This window comes from Coturnix japonica, chromosome 4, assembly GCF_001577835.2.
Source record: "Coturnix japonica isolate 7356 chromosome 4, Coturnix japonica 2.1, whole genome shotgun sequence".
Classification (NCBI taxonomy): Eukaryota; Metazoa; Chordata; class Aves; order Galliformes; family Phasianidae; genus Coturnix; species Coturnix japonica.
In genome coordinates, this window is record NC_029519.1 from 1,653,073 (window position 1) to 1,660,281 (window position 7,209).

Below are 7,209 nucleotides of genomic sequence, written 5' to 3' on the forward strand. Positions count from 1 at the left end.
CCACATAGGGCTGGCCAGGACAGGAGCAGCCGCAGTCATGCTCAGCAGCTGCAGGGCAAACCCCGCAAGGTTTGACCCACAAGGGCAACACAGGGCGAGGGGTGGCTCCGACCCTGGTTTGGTCCGTGCTCATCCTGTTCTCAGGAATTCGTTCCATTTCTTAAGGCTTGTGTATTGCAAACCCCGCTGCGTGCTGTGGGGCAGCATTAGGGGTTCTATGGGGCGCAGGCAGCTCCGTACAGGACCCGATGGGGTCGCGGCTGCAGCCGGCTGCCGCGGACGTGCAGGATGCCGGCACATGGAGCGACGGGCTGGGGATCCTGTGGGAAACATCCTGCTTGGCCACTGGCTGGGCAGGAGCGTGGCCAGTTCTGCGAGTCCTGATTGCAACCAGATGCTGCTCCAGCACCGCCGCAACCCGGAGACAACCCACGCACAGACACGGTGCTGCCGGTGCTGGGGAGGCTCCAACACGGAGCGCATGGCACCAGGTGCTGGGTCATCCCACCCAACGCCCGGCCGACAAACGGGACGCGCTTCTCCTCTGGCACAGCGGCTCCCATCGGGCTCCCGGTGCCCACTGGAGGGTGCTCTCTGCCAAGCTTTGCTGTAGCTCTTCCCCTTCAGCGGGCAGAGCGGCAGGTCTGGCTCCTGCAGGGTCCGATGCCATTTCCCACCCAAACATTCTCTCCGTTGCGTCACGGTGTTTGTCTGCTGAAGCGGCTCCCCAGCCTTCACCCCACTCTCTGGCTCGGTGAGGTTTCCCTGCGATGCTTACGAGTCTGTCTGGATTCAATCAGCTCCCTTCTGTGTCATCGACAAACTGGGCTCCACTTCCCGGCTCCTTCCCCTTCCAGATGGCTGCTGAAAGCATTAAGCACTGCCACGGGACAGCGGCTGCTGCCTTCATGACAAACCGAGATCCCCTCTGTCCCATCTCAGCCTTTGCTTTCCGGAACAACATTCTTCTCCCACCCCCTTGTGCTGCTCCTCACAGAGAGAGGTCTGAACGGCCAAGCTCCATCCTCACCACAGACCTTTCAGGCAGGCTGACTGTCTTCCCTTTGCAGAGCCCATCTGCACTCCGCTCATCTATTTTTAAGCACAACTGAAAACCATTTTCCAGGAACAAACATACTGGGCTGCAACCCCTCAGACCCAAAGGGGTGTGCCGGGGCCAGGCCCTCAACCCACTGCCAAGGCTGTGTGTTCCTAAAGGCAGATGTACAGTGAAAGCTATGCTGCTGGAGTCTGCAGAGTCCCTGAGCTGCCCTGTGAGCACTTTGGGGCTGCAAGAAGGGCTGTGGCCATGCTGCTTCCTACCATGGAGGAGGTAGTTTTGCTGTCCCCAACTTCAGCATCCCAGCAATGGGGCCAACAGGAGCAGGACGGCCATGCGGCTCCAGCAGGGGCACAGCAGCTCATCCTCTCCCATCAGTGAGCAGCGTCACACCGTGTGATCCATCACTGTCACTTCCCATTAGGATAATAAACGTCTCTTGCTGCATAATCTGCTCTCTGGTCCTGCCAGCCCCGGCTGTGCTCCCTGCACGTATCAAACACACACAGAATGTTGTCATTACTGTCTGTGTCATTTGCTAAGTGGCTCCCAGTAAGTTAAGCAAACGTCAGTTAGAACTTCTCCTTATCACAACGCGCTGCTCAGAAGCTGCTTTGCTCCTTCACTGCCTGGAGCTCACAGAGAGGTGGGAACAGGGGGGGCTGAGGGGTAGATCCAACGTTCTGTTGCTAACATCAGTGCAGATAAGGCTGCTTATGGCTGCGCATGCTTTGGCTGTTTTTCTCATGAGCAGAAAACTCCGGGACCTGGGCCATGAGCTACAGCCAAGTCAATGAGAGCAGTCACTGGCTGTGTGCTTTCTGAAGTGAGATCACATGGAAAACATGGGGAGTGAAGAGCTCTCACAGCCCAGCACTCTGTGCCAGCCAAGGCTGCTGCAGGAAGGCTCCCAGCAGCCCCAGAGCCCTGCAGTGGGGTGCTGGATCCATCCTGCTGGGATGCTCCTATTGGTTTTCTACTGATCGGTGTTTCAGCAGCAGCTGGGGTTCCCCAGAGAGGAGGGGAAACTGATGGAGGGACGTGTGACAGCACATAGGGCCAGAGAGCCATTCCTATATGCATAGAAACACAGAATGGGAGCACAGCCTGAGTGGGAAACCACCTCACCAGTTGGGCCCAATGCTGTGGGAAAGGATCAAAGGTGAGATGGATGGGCACCCAACCCAACTGCATCTTGAGAACCTCTCCAGTGATGGGGACTCATCACAGCCCCATGAGCCCTGTGCTGGTGAATGGTTGTCACAGAATCACAGAATGACCCGGGTTGAAAGGGACCTCAAGGATCATGTAGTTCCAACCCCCTGCCTGGCAGGGCCACCAAACATACACCTTTACTAGATCAGGTTGCCCATGGCCCCGTCCAACCTGGCCTTGAACACCTCCAAGGACGGGGCATCCACAACCTCCCTGGGCAGCCTGTTCCAGGACCTAACCCCTCTCTTAGTAAAGAACTTCCCCCTTGTCCCCACTGCACTTTCTTATACCAAGACCCGAACCCTGCTGGTGCAGCTCGTACCCATTGCTCAGCCTTCTCCACATGGCCACACTCTGAGTGGTGGAACATCACAACGAGCCCCCACCAGCTCCAGGCTGAAAAGACCCAATTCCTTCAGTGTCATCCAGAGCTTTGCTTGTCTCTATGGTCCTCCTCTGGACCCTCTCCCCACCATCTGTGCCATTCTTTAATTGAAGGACAAAAACCAAACACAGCACTTTGGCTGTGACCCAAGAAGCACTGACAGAGATCCACAACCAGCAGGACTGGCAGCAGCACTTCAATTAACGCCCTGCTTAAGTGGGAGTTTCAGAATCAATCCATTGACTGATGTTGGTAGTTATTCCTCAGTGCTCAAAAGGAGTTTCTTTCTCGGTGCACGTCACTGTCTGGAACACCCAACCCAGTATTTCATTAATGCAGACCTTCCATGTCATCCTTTCCATCAGGATGGGCTGTTTGATCCCCAAGTGCCCAATTGTGGCCAGTTTTAAATGAGTTCACTCAAACTCTGCTTTACTCCAGAAGGATTTCAAGGCAGAGCTTGCATTGAGCACCAAGATTGCTTTGGGATACATCTCCTCTTAGTATCCCCCCCATTCCCAGAGGTGTAAGCAGTTCCTGGCTTCCCAAGCTTCCATCATGGGAGGACTTCAGTCACCACCCACAGCCCTCAATTCCAGACACCCACAGCAGCGATGCTCTCTGGACTCTTCCCATGCAGGAGAAGCACCACCAGGTGTCACTGAAGCTAAAGAGTTCTTGAGGCTGAGGACACCCCCGGCAGGGAACAGCACTCAACACCTTACCTTGGGTCAGCGTGAAGCTGTGGCTCTCCCAAACCAAGCAGGAGATATCCCCATCCCTCTTTGCCATATGCACCCCACCTGGGCTCTACCAAGATGGGAAGACATCACTCTAAAGAGCAGATGGGGGGGGGGGGACCCTGAGCAAAGCCCCCCTGCCCAAGCTTTGCCTCACATTGAAATTCAGTGTTTTAAGTCCTCTTGTAACATAAACTTTTGATGTGTGGCTGTGACTGCAAATGGCCGAGCAGCAGCAGTGCACAGCTCGGCGACGTATTTAATTAGATTCGGGCTAGTTTATATGCAACATTTATTATAAAAACGTATTAAATTACCAGCATATTTTCTGCCTGGCTTCACATAAATATTCATAGGGCCCAAGGAGGGGGGGGGGGGAACTGCTTCTCCCAGAAATAAACAGCATTACTTTTTGGGACTGAAATACGCATTTCTGGAGCGGAAATGAATTATTTATTTACCCTTCTGCTGTAAGACGTGGGCAGCACCAGGGTGGGCTGCTTAAGGGGGGAGAGGAGGGGAAGTGTTGGTTGTGGGTCTCACTCTGTGGTGGCATTGCTGGGTGCTGACACTGAGTGCCACCCACTGTTCATCTGAAGGGCTCCAGGAGAATCCACCGGGGTTTGTGCAGAGCTATTCCTGCTGCTAAGAGCCATAGATCACAGCATCATGGAGGTTAGAAGAGCCCCTGAGACCCCTAAGTCCAGCCCCACTGCACCCCTCAGTGCCACATCCCCATAGCTCCAGAACACCTCAGGGATGGTGACCACCCCAGCTCCTTAAGCAGCCCATGTATCAGTGCTCTTAGAGATTAATTGTTGAAGTTTCATAAATAGGAGACAGGATAAAACATCACACGGTGCTCCTGAATCAGCCCCATGGCAGCAGGTGGCACCTTGGCAATATGGCTTTGGAGCATCCCCTCCCAGGGGCAGGGTTGCATGGGGGTCCCTAACAGGGGATGGGAGACCCATGGGGTGGGAAAGCTGAACCTCGTGCCTCACTGCCATGAAAACAGGGGTCACTCAATGGTGCCCTTCTCACAGCCTGGGAGCCCTGAGCCTGGCAGGGGTGGGCTTTAAAGAGTCAGAGCTGGAAGCAGTGTGGGGAGAGGAGCTGCAGGGCAGGGGCAGCTATTTCTGAAGCCTTTCATTTCTGTTCTGACGCACTCAGCTGCTTCTGAGGCTCCCATGCGTTCAAAAGGATCTTGCTCCAGTTTCTCTTCGGATACAGCTTCACTTTTGACTTTCAAAGCTCCTGCTTTTTGAAGAGCTCACATGAAAAGCATCCAGACAAAGCCACCTTCAGCCCCTCACCACTGCAGACACAAAAGCCCTGACCCCACCAGCCACACATTGCACAACATCTCAGCTCCTTCTCACTCCACTCCTGCCTACCTGAAAACAACAGCTCCTTGGGCAACAAGTTCTTTTGGGCCACGCAGACTGAGAATGCCTACACGAGTGGGCCCAACATTGATGGGAGTGGGTGCGATACCCTCCCATGAGGTCAGGTATGTGGATGAGGCTGGAGCAGCTGGGGGCTGAAGACCCCATGCCTGAAGCACATTGTAGCCCAGCATCTTTTGGTCCCTTCAAACTGAGTGTTCCCATTAAAAACAACTGGATAGAGTGCATGTGGTGCCTGAACTCTTGGCAGCTTGATGCTTGGTCCCCAGTTAGCTTTAGCTGGTTTCGCTTTTAACATTAGTGATTGTAATTGATACCTGAACACGGGATAACTGCTCCTGGATTGAGCTGCTGTCAGCCTTCATGACACTTCATTCCATCACAGACTGATTTATGGGAGCTCAGGGCCTCACAGGTACGGTTTTCTGTTTTCCTGCCCAAGAGCTGCTTTTATTTTATCCTCATCACCTTTTCTTACAGCTAACAAACCAGCGCTCACTGTCTGCCATTTATTTGTGTTAGAACTGGACTGACTGAGCACAGCAGGAGGAAGGTGTGCACATTCAGCTGGAGCTGCAGCAATAGACAGAGCCACACACGAGTGGGCTTGTGGTCCTTTGGTTGATGCTCCTTTCCACCTACCTGGTCATGGAGGAGCCCTGGTGGGAGCACTGTGCACAGAGGCACTGTGTTGGCTCTCCGTCAAGCTGTCCCCACGCAAGGTCAGTCACCTCAAGTCACCTCTCAGCAGCACTTTCATACCCAGCACCGACATGTGATGCAGAGGGCATGGGATGAGGCAGGAGATGCCATCGTGCCCACTCACTGCTGAGCACTGGGCTGGCATTACCCAGCAGATGGAGACACATGGAGAAAGCCCTTCCCACCCTTCACACAAAGCCAAGAAGCAAAGAAAAGGCCCTTTGCCCTCCTCCTCTTTAGCACTGCTTCTCCCCAGTGCAGGAGAAGTAATTACCCATCTCTCCATGCCTGATGTGGAGAGGCTGCTTTTCCATCCCATGCATGCCCCAGCACCTTGCTGAAGTTAAGTGATGAACACCATGGATTTCCCCTTGTTCCCCTTATTCTCTAATGGGGATCTGATGGCTTTTTCTTCTGTTTTTCACCTAGTGCCCACTCAATTAACAAATCTGGGCCTGCTTTGCCTTTGGGAGGGGTCTAATCCTCAGGAGGAGGGCAGAGGGGCACAGACCCCAACAGTCCCTGGGTGTAACACAGCTGAAAGCACAGCAACATCAGCAGAGCAGCAAGGCCCCAGGCTATAGAAAGTGAGGATGTGCTCAAACACAACAGCCACAGAAATAAAGGAAAAGAAAATACTTACCTCCAAAAGGCCTGAGGCACACAGCGATCTCCAACAAGAAACCCTCACCTCCACTGCCAGCCCGTTAATGAGGTCTGGGAAGGGGAGGATCCTAGTTCCACCTCTTTCAGTCAGAGCTCCCCTGGGTTGGCTCTGCCTTCCCACCATGTGCTCCATCATTGCTTCAGGCCATGAATTAGCATTTCTGCTACACTGGGTTTAGCCCTGAGCCCTCGACAAGCACCTTCTGCCTCTGGCTGTAACTGACCTGAATGATGTTATTGAATTAATACTACTGATGTCCCCTCCTGAAGGTCGGCTTGATAATAAAGTCACACGATGGTATTTATGCTAATATGAACATTAATGACCTGCCATCTTTATGTGTATTAATGGTTTGCTTGTGATGCTCTTTATAGCTGTAATGGAAGGCTGGTGACTGATATACCTCTGCGCTTTATGGAGGTAATTAAGAAAAGAGCACTTTCAGGCATTTATTCACAAACACCCACCAGGATATGGAGATTCCAACACAGAATGGCTCTGCTCTAAGGGATAAGGAGCTCAGACCCATCTACTGCGGCGCTGGATGCAATGAGCTTTAAGAGTCCCTTCCAACTCAAGCAATTCTATTTCCCAAGCACATGGAGTTTCCTATTCTTCCCATGGCCACATGAGAAGAGCTCAGTGCTCGCCCTGCTGGGGCTGGCTTTCCCATTCTTCTCTGTACAGTGGGGTCACGACTCACTCCTGTCCTCTTAGGATGTCCATGGGGAGGGTGAGCAATGCTCTGGAATGCATTCCCCACAAGCAGCGCTCTCACACGCCCCACAAGGCAGCAAATCTGTGGGGTCACACGTCCTCCACCTTCACCTCATGCCTTGCTTTGCTCACATCAGCTCACCTGGGGCTGTCAGTGAGCCAGCAGGTGCTGCATGCACAGACATCCCATGCACGGAGCACCCTGTGCCATCCGAGCAGATGGGCAGAGGATTGAAAACCACGGTCATGGCCCTCTGTTTTGAGGCAATGGAGCGCACAGTGCGGAAGCAGAGGGGGAAAGATATTCTCTCTGA